The 16790-nt window shown below is 43.4% G+C and overlaps 1 protein-coding gene across 1 annotated transcript in view; it reads right to left on the bottom strand.

Moving 5' to 3' along the window:
• Positions 1–16790, bottom strand: part of CSN4 (COP9 signalosome subunit 4) — a 296826-nt gene that overhangs the window by 80545 nt on the left and 199491 nt on the right. The gene's annotated exons all lie outside the window — the stretch shown is intronic.

Raw genomic sequence — 16790 nt, 5'->3', positions numbered from 1 at the left:
TAGTGCCTTTCCTGTCCTTCGCAGGAAAGGGCTTCTTAGACACTGTGGTCTTTGCTGCTGTTTTATTCGTCGTGGTCTTGGCTGGACGGGAATGCTGAGAAGCTGGTGGTTTATAGGGCTTGGAAGTCAAAGCCCTATTGAGAAGGGAGTCCTGATGGGACTTCCTCCATCTCTCAGCAGCATGTTCCACGTCCTTAGGCAAGAATAGATGGGCTCCCTCTACAGAGGAATATCTGCGCTTAACGATCTCGGCATTTGGGACTTGTTGGTGGAATCTCTCAGACACCGCATCCCTACATTTCAGGATAGTATTTGCTCACAAGTTCAAACTTAGTGGGAGAGAAACTCGATCCTGCGAGTGCCTGAGAGCAGGAAAGTCTCCATTGCTTTCCTGGTATGTTCCTTGGAAAAAATCCTCAGTCTGTACCAGGATTCCCCAGGTCCCTAACCAGACATCAAGCCACAAAGTAGCCTGCATGACTTACTTCGTGACCTTCTCCTGGTTAAGGATCTCGGTTGCCGAGAAAGAGACCTGTCGGTTGGAGAGTCTCTCTAGACTGCCTTGGTGAGCTCTACCAAGGAGTAATGGAGAGGAGGTGCAGGACGAGGCTCATCAAGAATCTCAAAATAGCGAGCTGGAGAGCGCCGGCGAGCTGTAGGTTGCTGAGGAAGCTTCAGTACTGGAGAACGCAGATGCCAGGGGAGCGTTGGCGCTTGTGCTCAGGAGAGCTTGGGAGCGCACTGTCATATAAGAGAGCGTTAGCGAGCCGGAGACCAAAGTTGTGAAGGAGCACTCTGAGGTTTCAATGAGCACTGTTGCGAAGGGGAGCGCTGGCGAGCTCGGGCTGGAGAGCGCAGTTGCGCTGGTGAGTGTGGGTTGGCTGGTGATTGCTGGCGACCTGGCAATTGTTGCTCTCTAGCATGGCGAGGTTGCGCTGGAGAGCGCCGACGATCCGGAGATCGTTAGGGCATTGGAAGGCGCTGAGGATGAACCGATAAAGCCTGTTGTTCTAACGAATGCCGAAGCATTGTAGAGCGCTGACGAGCTAGAGAGTGTGGGTACTCTGTTAAGCGTGATGGTGCTGGCTAGCGCTGACAAGATGTTGGTGAGCGGTGGTGCACTGCAGGACGCTGGCGAGCTGAAGAGCGTTGTGCAGCTGCACGCTTAGATAGGGCCTCAGGAGGCTGTACCGGAGACGTGAATGGTGATGGTAGGTTGGTAGGTCGGCTGCTAGGAAGCACAGGAACAGGGTGCCAACATCCACTAATGGAAATCGTGAACGATCTACAGAAGAGTCCAGGACCGAAGTCCGAGGACTAGCTGCAGCGCCATCGGGAGAAGTTCCAGGAATGGGCGAAGATTGAGCGCCAGGAGACGACTGAAGCGGAGACTCCTCGGTAGGGGACGGCTGCGATGACGAGGCTGAAGAGCCAAAGAGGTGTTTTTTCACCGATGGTGAAGGAAGACCTCTAAGGCGAAGCGGAGGGCGAGCTCTGCGATGGCGACGCCCTCTAAGGGCCGTTGGATCACCAAGCTGATCCTGAGAAGTAGCAGTCTTCTGAAGAGGAGTCTCTATGACAGAGCTTCCCCGAGGGAGAGAAACACTCGCAGGAGAGACAAACGTAGGACTGAGTTTCCCCCTTGTAGGATGATCAGGAACAGGGGAAACTAAGTCGGCAGCAACAGCTGGAGAGTCTGGAGGGGCAGGGGCGTCAGCAGAAACCACAGAAGACACCTCTGACATCGCGATGTCGAGGAGCGCAAGAGGATCTATCTCCGAAGTAGACGACGACGGCTGCACACTTGCACCCCAGAGGATGAGCTGCAGCAAGGAGTCCTTGGAGGGCAGACCCGGAAGCCCCAAGGATGACCATACCGGTAAAACAGAAGACATACACAAGCCCTCACCCGGGGGGGGGGGACAGGTGGGGCCACTTTGTAGGGGAAACAAGACCATCTCTCGAGGAAGGGTTGGCCACGAATAAAAGGGTCTACACTACTACTCAGCGGTCTCTCAGAAGAGGATGAACGAGGAGCTTCGGAGGAAGGTCCGGAGTTGGAAGAAGAGACCCTGGGTTTTTTCCCTTTCGAAGGAGAAGTATCTGGCTTAGACTTCTTGCGTCATCGCCAAAACCTCTCTCACTGGGAGGCAAACCACTCCCGACACTCACTACACTGATTGTTACTATCACACCGTTGACTTCTGCAGGCGGGACAAAGGGCTGACATAAAGGTTCCGCAGGGCCAGCCATAGAGTCCAGAGCAGGTGTGCATGGTTGCAGAAGTCAACACACATGCACACACACTAACACAAAGAAAGGCACAAAAGAATTAATGGCAGCCCAATAATAACGACAAAGGATGAGGAACGGCAACGACCGTACACCATCCGAGCCAAAAGCAAAAGTGGGCTAAATCACAGGTGTGTGAGTAAGAGCGGTAGCAAGCTACGACCCCCCATCCTCCCGACCACCAATAACTAGCGGTATGGGTAGTTAACCCTTGCTAAATTTTAATGGCTTGTCATTAAGCTTCGCCGAAAGTAATACAGTGAGCCCTCGCTACTTCGCGGTTCGACTATCGCGGATTCACGACTTCGCGGATTTTTTTCACAACGCATGTATATACACATATCGCGGATTTTTTTCACAACGCATGTATATACACATATCGCGGATTTTTTTCACAACGCATGTATATACACATATCGCGGATTTTCCGGAAATTTCGAAAATAGCCGCGATATATGAAGACCCCAAATATTTTGTTAATTCCATTAATAATTAGTAAAATCTGCTCTTACTGATGGTTCATTGCATTACATATGACATATAATTCAGTACGGAAAGAAATAAAACACGAAAAGAGAATGTGATCATATGATAATTCAGTATACGTAGTAAAATTAAATCGAAAGTGAAAAGCAAATCAGATGCAGTCTGACTTTGTCATATTTGAATGGTGTAAGGCTGCTGGTGGCTACTACTACAAATGTAATGGATGTGCATCTTTTCCATGAATCTTTTGTATGTATACGTACATAGTACTGCATCCAATAATATTTTTTGTTGCAAAAATCACATCTCGAATAAGCGTACATATCCTACAACAAAACAAGCGTAAAATAGCGTGCGTAAAGCATATTGTATATAGTACAGTAGGGTCCCGAATTACACGTGTTCTAATTACGCGATTCCTCAATTACGCGATCGATAGTTTTTAAAAATTAATTTTCCTGTATTTGCGAGGAGCATTCTAAATCCGCGAGTCAAGCACCGCGAAGCGTAGGAAATCTATTGTTTTCTTAATTGTATTGGGGGGGGGGTGATGGTTCCCCGATGTCTGAGAAGGGGGGGGGGAGAATGTGAGAGAAAGATTTCTGTTCAAACATTTTAAGACTAGTTTTGGATGAAAAATGTTAAGGTTTGCCCATCTGTTGTGTGAACTTGTCGCTAGGCCTAGCCTAACTGTCCAACACCTATATGTATAATATTCCATATTTGTACTAATTAATTTTTATACTTACGTTGTGATTATGGTGAAAAATCCTTATTCATTAAACTTTAAATTAAAAACCATCAAAATAAAGACTATTTTATATCATGCTACTGCCAAACATGTCACCACAACCAAACCCATTACTCGTTTAGTACGTTCCATCGCCGATCATAACGAACTCGCTAACCAATTTTAACATCTGTCTATAGGTTAACTTTTGCGGCAAAAGATATCTTACCAGGTACTATGTAATAATAATGTTATAATTAATGTTTTATTTATCCTTAGAAAATCAAAATATATGAAATATGAGCAATTTTGTTTCGTGTTGTTTTTTGTTTCCTAAAAAAACGCCTTCTTAAAAGGAAAACGTTTTTTTTTTTTACGTTTTATCGTCGATCATAAACGCATTTACTCCTGAAAGTGATATTGAAGAGCTTTTACTAAAGATGTTATTATAAATAAAGATTATAAATAGGTGGTAAAATATCTATAATTAAAGTGTAGCAGCATCAAGAAATGTTGGGGTTCGCCCTTTACATAAGAATGTACTGTACATTGGATTAGACAGAACGTAGAAAAAATCAATTAGGGAAAAATCGGTATTCGATATCCTCTTCATCAGCATCGTCATTCGTCAATCGGGCTTTTTATTTTTTTTATTCTCAGTCGCTAACTAGTTATCGCACTGCCAAGATCTGCACACATTCCGATAATTCACATTTGAAGGTTTTCTGGGAGAGGATGGATAGAGAAAATACCGAACTATATAAAATGTTTTTTTAACCTGTTAAGCGTCACCCACGTGATAAACCGTTCACCACGATCTACTCGGTACCGCCTTCAACTGTATATTCCGTTCATGACTTTAATTGCCTTTTACAAGCCGTCAGTCTCGTGATGTTACTTTACTCGTATAGTAAGTATAGGATCACCATTTGGCAACACTCTCAGCATATGGGGACTGTGAATAGAAACTTATATGATGTCTGGCAACTATTTTTCTGAAGGTAGCTTGTGTTACAAAACTCTGGTTTGAACTGGTTTCCTATCAGTGCGCTCGGGCGTTCATGCATAAGTGGTTATTTGTTGTTCCTTTTGTAATGAAAGGTCTAAAGAGGAAGGTTATTTCTTTAGATGAAATAAATGATATTCTTGTTGTGGAATTTGATAATGATAACCTGTTTGATAATGAGAGCACTAGTTCTGAATCCTCCAGTGATGAGTATATTGAAGAAACAAAGTTTTCTTTCGATGTCGAAAGCGAAAATGACTTCTCATTACCGAATGACTGGACAACGAAATTTCACAAAACTATAAAGGGAAAGGAAACGCCGAGAGAGAGAGAGAGAGAGAGAGAGAGAGAGAGAGAGAGAGAGAGAGAGAGAGAGAGAGAGAGAGAGAGAATAAAGTGGATAAATAATGTACAAATGTATGACGAACATATTTGAAAACTATACAGGAAACGATATGAGAGAGAGAGAGAGAGAGAGAGAGAGAGAGAGAGAGAGAGAGAGAGAGAGAGAGAGAGAGAGAGAGAGACCTATCCCTTTCCTTTTGTTGCTTATCCAGGCGTAAGATTTACGATTGAAGATAAAAAGAACCCATTAGAATATTCAGTATTATGTAGCCATTTGAAATTAAATAATAGTAGTATTAATTGTTTTTTTTACTCAACCATTTAATTAATATCCCTACTTTTAACTATAATTACGAATTATAAGCATAAAGAAATTATATTAACTTTGAAAAAAGGGATTTTGACGAAGGAAAAATCTATTTCTGGGGAGAGACCTGTGGCGCCCGGTGAAAAGTCCTTCTTGTATATGTCTTTTCTGATAAAACCTTCCAATTATACCAGAGAAAGATAAAAGCATGGAATGCTGAGGTTACAACCCTCGCGCGAGCACCTTTTAGGTGTCGTGTATAAAGCAAAGGCGCGTGAAATCCACTATTCACAGGTTGTCTTCCATTTAGTTAATTCCTTCGTCAAAGGGATGGGCCGATACAACGGCCCTAGACACACCCCCATCGCCGCACCACCCACGCCACGACGCGAGCGCCATCTGAACAACATCCTTCTGTAATGGTCATGACGGCTTGGAAAGGAAAGGGTGGGATCGTGTAAAATAAAGGGGGAAGGGTTTCACCGGGCGCCACAGGTCTCTCCCCAGAAATAGATTTTTCCTTCGTCAAAATCCCTTTTCTGGGTCGATCTGTGGCGCCGGGTGAAAATGTACCAGAGAATGCCTTCCAAGCCCAACAATAACTAATTTAATGAGGGGAGAGAAACAACACCATGTAAAGAAAATCATAAATAATTAAGGTAAACAAACATGATAACAGGGAAGCCTCCGAGTATCAGAGGAAACATGCTACAAAACTGACATGGCTAAGAATATCCCAACCCTGTAACAACGGTAATCAATAATAGTTACAAACATAACCTAATATGTAATAAACTTAGGGCTAACGAACCACCAAGGAAGCGGCGTCGTGGTGCGAGTGGCGGGTAGGAGGGAGAAGAAAAGAGATGGATGAAAGGAAGAACAAAAGATCACTGGGGAGAGATACGGCTCCCAGCTGCAACTGTTGGGTATTTAAGAGCCTGTAAGTTCATTAGATAGTGGCATTTGAAGACCATAGGAGATTCCCAACCCGTGAACTTTATAAGGTCATCAAAGTCCATCTTCTGGGGGAAATGATCCCGGATTGGCTTGTTAAACGAAGTATAGGATCTATAGCCTAATACCACGTATGGGAATGGTACCTCCTTGTTCTCTGATAAACAAGGGGCCAGACGATCGGGTAGCAGTCGTGGCTAAAAAGGCCCTGAGAGTGGTGACCGGAAATAGAAAAGTATCTTGGAGAAGAGGAATAACTTTCCAAGGGGACCACCTATTTTGGGGGTTAACGGCCGAATCATATTGGCGAATTGTCGAGTCCCTTTTGTCTGATTCGATGAAGAAATCGTTTTCCGGTTCAATGTTCGAGTCTCTACGAGCTGCCAACTTCCTGTAGTCCACAAGTTAGGGTTTTGGACATCCTTGAGTAATCTGACACAGTGAGTTTGGAATACTCGGGTCAGTTTGAGGAACGGGATCCGGATGGGACGGAGTTTCCACTCGAGGAGGAGAGGAAACCAACTGTTCTTGGGCAGTGAGGTGGTACTAAAGCCACTGCGCCCCGGAAGGAGCGCAGTCGGTGTTAAAGTTTTTAGAAGATTCACTGGGAGAGATAGGGAAATCTTCCTCTAATGGTTCCAATCCCGGGGTAATGCGTCCATGGCATGAGCCCGAGGGTCCAGGATTGGGGTCACATAACAAGGAAGTTTGTGATTGATCTGAGATGTGAATAGATCTACCTGGATGCCTGGAACGAACCTGAGTATCCACCGGAGAGAAATTCTGACTCCAGGGAACTCGTCCTGGATAGTGAGCCCGTTCTCACATCCTGGCCTCCCGCTAGGTGAGGTGCTGACAGGAACCAGTTCTTTTCTGTTGCCCAGGCGAAGAAAGTGACCAGGATCTGATTCAGGTTGGGTGACTTGGATCCTCCCCTGTTTCCGTAGTGTACCTCGTCTGTGCTGTCTGACACTACTCTGATGTGTGTCGACCTCGGAGGAGTCTCTCTCTTCAGGGTCAAGAACACTGCCATGGCTTCGAGAACATTGATATGGGACTGTTCCATGGCTAGTGACCAAGAACCTGAAACATCTGATGTTCGGAGAAATCCCCCCATCCACTTAGAGACACGGCTGAATGGAATGTCACTTGTGGAGGTGGGAATTGTAGAGGAACCGCTTTGGAGAGGTTCTTCGGTTCGGACCATGGGCGTAGTCTCATTTTCCCGACAGAGGGGATCTTCGAGACCTTGTCTTCTTATAGGTACTGTAGTTCTCTTTCTCCAAAATCGATTGATGTCTTGAGTTTGGCTTTTATTAGGAGATCTGTTACTGAAGTGAATTGGGAAAGGCCGAGGATACTTTCTAGGCTCTTTGGACACCTGTTTGTGCTTGAGAAATTCTTGATCTTGGAACCTATTCCTCTTACTTTTGGAAGGGAGAGACAACGTGTGCTTCGAAAGGTTCCACTGAATGGCTAACCATTCTAAGTGGCCTGATGGTCGCAGGCGAGACTTATGGAGATTGACCCGAAATCACAGGTTGTCGATCGATCGAAGTAATTCCTTCGTAGCTCTGTTGCCTTCTATGGCCGGCCGGGCCCAAATGAGCCAACCGGCCAGATAAGCAATGATCTGTATCTCTTGGTTCCTGAGTTGTTCTAACACTGCTTCTCCCAGTTTCGTGAATATCCTGGGATCAATGTTGAGGCCGAAGGGCATGTCTTGAACACAAAGGCTTTCCTGCTTAGGTGGAAACCCAGATAAGAAGAGAAGTTTCGAGCTATAGGCGCAATCTAATATCGGTCGGTAAGATCGACAGAGGTGGTGACGGTCCCACGGGGAAGTAAGGTCCGTACCTAAGAGATAGTCGTTTGATTGCTTTTTCTTGAGTAACCCTGTGGTGTACTCTTTCAGGACGGGAGTGTCTTTCTGGGAGAAGGTCACTGGCGGAGGAGGAGGACCTTGAGGCCATTTTCATCTCAAACCGTTAGAGACTATGCTATGATCCCACAGACCGAGTCCAATGGACACGAAAGTGGTAAAGTCTTCCCTCTACCGGGACCACCGCGTTGTGAGGTAGTGAATCTAGGTCCTTCCCTTCTCCGAGCCCCCTTTTTCCTAGGTCCGCCTTGATGTCGGGACTGTCTTCTACTCCTGTAGCTTCCTCTCTGGTGTCCATGAAAGGAGCCTGAGGGTTCGGATCTAGGGCTGCATGCAGGCAAAACATCCCAACGGAGTTGGGCTGAGTACCTGGGGAATCAGTGAGGTAGACCACCTGATGATGGGGGGTCAGATACAAAACCGTCGAACCAGAGGAAGGCTGTGATGACGAGTGGGAAACCGACTATCGATTCCTGTCTGATAGAGGTCTCAGACAGAACGTACTTCCCACAACTGACCCGATCAGACCAACAAACGTGTAGGTCAAACTGGAAGGGCAGAGCCTGGAATTATCGTACCCCCCAGGCTGACAACATCCTGGTCCAGACAGATCGGGCCTGCCCTTTAGGAAATAATACCGTTACCTTCGGTACCTTGTCTAAGCTAACCAAGGCAATCTCTTTCAATCGAACGAATCCGTTGAATGGGAATTCTAGTACCTGGAAGTAAAATCTAGGTCCCCCAGAGGGAGGACGTCTATGCCCTCCAGATTTATGGTACCACCTATATCCGAGTTCCTGAACGGCACTGACTCACCCCCATACCTTAGAGCTCGTCATAGCCCCTTGGATTTCCTTAGAATGTGTTGCTTTTAGCCGTCACAGTTTATGCAGGGTAACATGAACATTAGGATCCTTTAATGGTCCTAGGTCGGTGACGTAGGTAATTGCAAAGCTGAAGGCTCAAAACTCATCCCCACATACCTGCCCGTCCATGGGGTCGTTGTCCAACCTTAGAGAGGACACTCCGAGGAGATAGGGACCTCTAGATGGAGCATTCCTTCCCAACTTCGATACCCAAGGGTGGAGAGCCTCTCTTGCAGGCCAGAGAGAATCATCATCATCCTGATGGGAACCATGCAGGCGAACCTTCTGTAACACAAAGGGGACATAAGTCTGGATGTTCCTTGAACTTTGGTTAGCGATCCTATTCACAGGCTGGGATCAGCTGTATTACTCTTAAAAAGCAATTTTAAAGACAAGTTATTTAATGTATTATCTTCTGGGGTATAGTGCGACACTTGTATTCATGAAATGTGACACTGTTGGCGCATTCGCCACTGGGTGGAAATTTATTTCTATATGAACACTATGTTGTATGGATATTTATCCATATCTAGACATAGTTAGAATTGACTATGCATAAATATAGGCATAATTAATGTATTTCTATTTGAACACTATGTTGTATGGATATTTAGCCATATTTAGACAGTTAGGATTGAATATGCATAAATATAGGCATAATTAATTTAATTCTATTTGAACACGATGTTGTATGGATATTTATCCATATTTATACATAGTTAGAATTAAATACATGCATAAGTATAGGCATAGTTACGTTCATAAATAATATTTTTTTTTTTTTTTTTTTTTTTAAATCCTTCCCTTTACAGGTAAAACAAAAGATTGGCCACCCGTGGTCTGAGTGATCTCCGACTGTACCGGATCTCCGGTAACCATCCCCGGTACAAACAAAGGTCCGTCATAGTGACAACGTGAACCAGAGGAAATCTAATATTAACCTCAATGCTGACCGCCTGTACGATATCCGGTTAAGCCGTAGATTCGATGAAAAAGAATCGTAATGACGATATTGTGATTATTCATGAAAAAGGGTTCATACCCTGATTCTGATCGTCTGATTGATCTCAGTTTGTACCGGAGAACCAGTGACAAAGGTCCGGCAACGTGAAAACGTGATCCTCACCGGTACGATAACATTCTCTAAAACTGAATGTCTGTGTTATCTCCAGTGAAGCCGGATATTCGATGAAAAAGGGACCGTAATAATGAAACTGTGAAACCCTCATCGGTATCACATTGTTAACTCCGGTTCTGGACGTCTGCTTGATCTCTGTTTGTATGGGAGATCCGGTAGCAAAGGCTAGTCCCCGTGAGATCGTGACCGTCACCGGTACGATAACATTAACCTCAATGAATGTTTGAGTTATCTCCAGCGAAGCCGGAGATTCGATGAAAAAAGGGGCCGGAAAGGTGTAATCGAGATCAAACATGACAAAGGTTCGTGTGCAAAAAGGTCTCAGCCGGAGTCTGAGTGCCGGATTTCACCGTTGCACTCCAAATATCTGACCAGTTCTCACCCAATGAGTATCCATTATAGAGGCGTATAACTCAAGGCGGAGCTAAACATAACTCAAGGCGGAGCTAAGGGTGTCGGTATAAATCGAACCCAATTAATGACTCATACACCAACGTTCCTACTAATAGTGTTAGCTATATTAACAGTAACCACATCAATAAAACGTGTATAACATTAAACGTACTATCATCAACTCTGATAATAAGAGGAGGCCTGAATAACTCGTGAACGTATAAAAACGGAGAACGGGAAAATCACCTCCCTTACTCGAGCTAATAAACGAGCACCTTATGTTCTCACTCTCAAGGTTACATAATAAAAGCTAACATCACACAATAATATAAGGAAAGTAAAATAAAACCGATTGTTTTTATTTTATTTTTATTTTTTCCTTTTTCTTTTTCATTTTTAGTCATTGTAATAACCAAAAACGAAGAATAACGACAACGTAACCAATAAATAAGGATATAGTCTAAATCGAGCCTTCCTGGGGCGAGTACAAACTAACAGACTAACAGACTAAATCGCAAACGTTTAAATCGCTATTCGGCCAAAACCATTGTTGGCACTATAATATCCAAATGTTTGTATATTTGTAATTTACCTAATGTCTGTTAATGACATAAGGATAAATAACTTAAAGCAATCTGCCGACCTGCGAGGGTCGGGGAAGCAGTGACATGCCCTTAAAATAAATATAAACACCAGCCTTAGCTAAAGGCAAGGCAAATATAAGTGTTAAGTGTATGGGCGACCTCCGGTGAAGCCGGAGCGTAATGAGATGTCCTGAATAATGCCGTCTTAGCCAAAGGCAAGGCAAATATAAGTGTGAAGTGTATGGGCGACCTCCGGTGACGCCGGAGGATAATGAGATACCCTGAATAATTCAATTGTGGCTAATAATTCAATTGTGAAGATATAAAAGCCAAGCCGCAGCTAAAGGCTAAGGCTTAGATCATAGCAAAGCGTATTTACAACCTCCGGTGAGGCCGGAGGGAGAAGAAAGGTCCTGAATAATTATTGTGAATAAAAACACAATTGTAATAACAATGGCTATTGTGGATATGGCCGTGGCCTGAGACCGCAGTAAGGGCCACCGGAGGGTCGTATCTAAACAATATGAAGCCCGTCCCATGTAGTAAACAATATATAAATATAACAATAGAACGAAAGTCATTGAGAATCCCTCAAGCCGGAGTAGAACTCAAGGCGGAGTGGAAAACGTTCATAAACTACTCCCGAGCCGTAACGGGGAGAGGACGAACACGGACCAAAATAACGCTAACAATTGAAAAGTCACGAAAAATAAATAACTCGTAAGTTATCATCCACCCCGAGGGGGAGAGGTGAGGGAGGGAGAACCCGTTGAACGCACAAAACGGAAAACGGGAAATCCGCTCAACCACCAGAGCAAAGAAAGAAAACGAGAGAAAGGGGTAACTCGTGACTGCGAACAGAAAACGGGGACCCCAATCTCTCGCTCTCTTGGACACAAAAACAGGACTAAAAATTACACAACACTATTATAAACGTATAAAATAAAAATGTACATCCATATAACACTACGATCGAAGAATAGCATCTGCTAAAACTTTAAATAAATAGCACAGTCGAGTGACGAACGCCTCGGAGGGGCGGGCACTAAACAAATACAAAGCTAAATCGCTATCTCGTTCGTAGGCTGGACTTACTAGCAAAAAGTACCATGAGCATAAATACACAAAAAAATAAAAATAAAAATAATAACGGTTCTAAAGGCATAAGGCCAGGGACTTAACCAAGAACCTAAGTGACAGAGTACTAAACGGGCAGACAAAGATGAATTCCCAACAAGTGAACAAACAATGGCCGCCATGAAAGGCCAGACGGGAATAATAAAACAGACTATACTGGATATAAAACAAAAGCCCGGTACAATAAAATACTGTCAAAACAAACTATGGTACTTAACATTGGAATGTGTGAAGATGGAGCTTCGGACATGACAAAATAAATCCACGATTGATAAAAAAGACCGAGAGCACCACAAAACAAATCAACACTTAGTATTCCAAAAAGAAGGATGTTGTTCAGATGGCGCTCGCGTCGTGGCGTGGGTGGTGCGGCGATGGGGGTGTGTCTAGGGCCGTTGTATCGGCCCATCCCTTTGACGAAGGAATTAACTAAATGGAAGACAACCTGTGAATAGTGGATTTCACGCGCCTTTGCTTTATACACGACACCTAAAAGGTGCTCGCGCGAGGGTTGTAACCTCAGCATTCCATGCTTTTATCTTTCTCTGGTATAATTGGAAGGTTTTATCAGAAAAGACATATACAAGAAGGACTTTTCACCCGGCGCCACAGATCGACCCAGAAATTATCATTAGTGAAATGACCGCTCAGGGCAAAAAAAGCGTGATTATCGTACAGCAGCCTATTGCACACTTGCGCCTAGTGGCCGTGTTTACGTGTGGGAGTGTCATCATGGATATACAGTACTATACTGTAATTTTTAACTATTGCTAGATACGTACTGTATCAAACCTTGAAAACCCTTTTTTGTTTTTTGTATCTATAGGAAATAATTCTACATCATTCGGAAAATACTGAAAACAGTAAGCTATGCATAGTACAGTAGTAAATACTACAGTCATAGAAAATTATCAAAACTTTAACAACTTTTTATTGTTTTATTTATCCATAAAAGAAATTTTTTACAGTATTTTATAAAAAAAATCTATAAGAAGGATTTCTTACAGTATTGTTAAGATAAAAGCTACAGTATATATATATATATATATATATATATATATATATATATATATATATATACATACATACATACACACATACATACACACACACAGTGTATATACAGTATATATATAGCTAGAAAGCTAGAAATGGAGTGAAAAAAAAATTGACGGGTAGGTTGCTGTTTGCCGCCATGATGTGTTTCGAAATATACGAATTTCCAATTACACGAGGCCTTTCATCGACCAAATTCTCGCATAATTCGGGACCCTACTGTACCTTGTATTTGAATTTGTAACTACTACGTAGCATGTAAGACGGACTGTGATTGGTTCCAGTGCTGATAGATGACGAATCAGCTCCCAAGTTTTGTAATCTAGCCTGTGATTGGTGTTTTGACCGCTTCTCCAATCTGCAACATCTTCTCGCGGCCACTTTGTTTGCCGCTCTCTCGCCGGGTAGATGCTGCTACGTTTAATCTGTGCTGTGCGTGACTGTTTGAAGTTGAACTTTTTGTTGAACTTTCTGTTTAACCCCTACAATGGCTCCCAAGCGTTCAATGGCTCCCAAGTGTTCTGCTTCTACTAAGGCTGGTAGTGAGCCTAACCGCCACCGAAAGATGATGACGATTGCTGAGAAGGTGACACTTCTCGATATGTTGAAAGAAGGGAGAAGTTACGCGGCCGCAGCCCGCCATTTTGGAGTGAACGAATCCACCGTTCGCTACATTAAGAAGGACGAGGCGAACATTAGAAAGACGGCTGCCATCACCTTTAGCAGGTCAGCGAAGCGAGTTGTTACCGCTCGTAATAAAACGATTGTCAGTATGGAAGGTGCTTTAGCAGTCTGGATTGCCGACTGCCGGAAGAAGAACATAGCCTTGGATACGAACACCATCCGAACCAAGGCTTTGGGTTTGTATGAGAATTTTGCGGCAAAGGAACCTCAAGACGATGATGGCGACCATGCTGAAGAAGACGAAGATGATGTACTAGATGAACCTCAAGCAGGGACATCCACTGATTCTCAGCCTCAGAAACAACGTTTTTCCGCCAGCAAAGTACGGTTCGCGAAGTTTCAGAAACGCTTCGGCCTGAAAAGCGTTTCCCTGCATGGCGAGGCTGCTTCCGCTGACACTACCGCTGCTGAAACTTACGCGAATGAGACATTTAAGAACATTATCACTGAAGGTGGATACAAGCCCGAACAAGTGTTTAATATGGATGAGACCGGCTTGTTTTGGAAGAGAATGCCGTTGCGAACTTTCCTGTTCAAAGAAGCCAAAGCCTCTGGATTTAAAGCATTTAAAGATCGTGTTACCCTCGTGATGTGTGGCAATGCTGCTGGATTTTTGCTAAAGCCGGGGCTTATTTACAAATCGAAAAACCCTCGTGCTTTGAAAAATAAAAATAAGAATCTCCTTCCCGTGTACTGGATGCATAATCCAAAAGCATGGATTACGAAGATGCTGACCTCCAACTGGTTCCACCAGTGTTTTATCCCGCAAGTCAGTAAATATCTCTTAGAGAAGGGCTTGCCATTTAAGATCCTTCTCCTTATGGATAACGCTGGTGGACACGCACCTGATCTGTCGCATGAGGGCATTCAGGTTGAGTTCCTGCCACCCAACACAACGTCATTAATTCAACCGATGGACCAGGGGGTTATCAGGGTGTTCAAGGCCCTCTACACGAAGAATACCTTGGCGGACCTCGTTGCGTGTGTGGATGCTGCCCAAGATGATGAGGGCATACTGGCGGAAGTACACAATAGCCACGTGCCTACAGAACATCCAGAAGGCACTGAAAGAAATGAAACCTGCTACTGTTAATGCGAGCTGGAAGAAGTTGTGGCCCCAGATTGTTTACGATGACGAGGGATTTACACCTGCTGAGATTCAACACTCTGCAATACGGAAATCTGTGCAGTTGGCTGCGATAATTGGAGGTGACGGGTTTGGCGACATGACGACTGAAGACGTCGACGAGTTGTTGGACTGCCATTCCCAGCCGCTAACTGACGCAGACCTCGAAGACCTGACGAAATCGGCCAGTGAAGAAGACAGTGAAACACAGGAAGAGACCCAAGAAAATGTCGAAGAAACGGGCTTAACATTAGAACGGCTTGCCAAGCTCTGCAACCTTGCGAAGGAGTTGAAAGAATTGTCGCAAGAGTGGGACGAGGATATGGTTCGTGCTATGCAATTCTGCAACAAAATCGATGAAGACATGACTCCCTACAGGATGCTCTTCGAGCGAAAAAAGAAGCAGCGGCAGCAACTTCCGATCACAATGTTCTTCCAGCCTCGCAAAAAAGAGCCAGTTCCTCCTGCTACTATGCCTTCGGAAGAAATTGAAGAAGTGTCCCAAGAAGAAGTTGAAGAGGTGTCCCAGGAAAAGACACCTCCGTCTGAAGAGACATAAAATACTATCATTGGCTGCACAGTAGAAGACATCATCAACTTCATCATCATCATTTCTACTGTGCAGCAAATTCATCGCCATCATCATTCAAGTTTTTCTACAACTTCTTTCGTGGTGAGTACAGTAACAATCTTTATTTTTTTTATACTACTTTAATATTCTAACATTTTAATATTTGTGCCTGTTTTAGTTTAGGGTACTGTAGTACATGCATTAAGTGTTCTGTACATTAAAGGGTAGTTTGTTAACAGTACTACGTAAAGGGAAGGCTTTAAAAGTCTGAATATACATGTTATAACCTATCATATTTTTTTGTTTATTACATTTAAAACAACACACACTCACTCACTCACTCACTCACTCACTCACTCACTCACTCACTCACTCACTCTCTCTCTCTCTCTCTCTCTCTCTCTCTCTCTCTCTCTCTCTCTCTCTCTCTCTCTCTCTCTCTCTCTCTCTCTCGTAAATTATCATTCGGTCATTAGCGGCAGTTTGTTACTGTTGATTAAACGCCAAAAAAAAAAAAAATTGTTTTCCTGCTTTGCTACGTATGTAGGATTTTATATAGATACGGTAAATAATATTTGTAATAACATATTTACTAAAAGCTTTTAATATCATTACTTATCACTTTCATCATGCGCGTTTAATGCCTTCGTTTGTTTATTACGATCAAAGATGGAGCGTACAGTAAACGAATGGAAGGTTTCCGTTTCAGGCGGCGTCATAAAGAAAAACATTATATAAATGGGATTCATTTCATTTATTTGGAAGTCCTAAGAAAAATTAAGTAAAACATTGGTAATAACAAAATCAACATATAATCAATATAATCGATGCAAAAACTAACCTATACACAGATGTGTAAATGCGTTTGTTTCTTCACTATGATCAGAGATAAACGTAATCAAAACATTGGTTGTCATTTTTTATCGTGCTTTTTGGTGTGTTTAGGAAACGCATGATATAAAATCGCCTTTAATATTTGTGCCTGTTTTAGTTTAGGGTACTGTAGTACATGCATTAAGTGTTCTGTACATTAAAGGGTAGTTTGTTAACAGTACTACGTAAAGGGAAGGTTTTAAAAGTCTGAATATACATGTTAAATAAATACGTAAATATGGTATCCCTACTTCGCGGATTTTCAGCTATCGCGGTCAGGTTTGGAACCTATCTACCGCGATAAACGAGGGTTCACTGTACCCCTAAATAAATAGTGTAGGTTTATATTCCAGTTAC

Source organism: Palaemon carinicauda, chromosome 4 (assembly GCF_036898095.1).
Source record: "Palaemon carinicauda isolate YSFRI2023 chromosome 4, ASM3689809v2, whole genome shotgun sequence".
In the NCBI taxonomy this organism is placed as follows: domain Eukaryota; kingdom Metazoa; phylum Arthropoda; class Malacostraca; order Decapoda; family Palaemonidae; genus Palaemon; species Palaemon carinicauda.
Note: the sequence above shows the minus strand (reverse complement) of the source record. Positions and strands in the feature narration are given on the sequence as shown.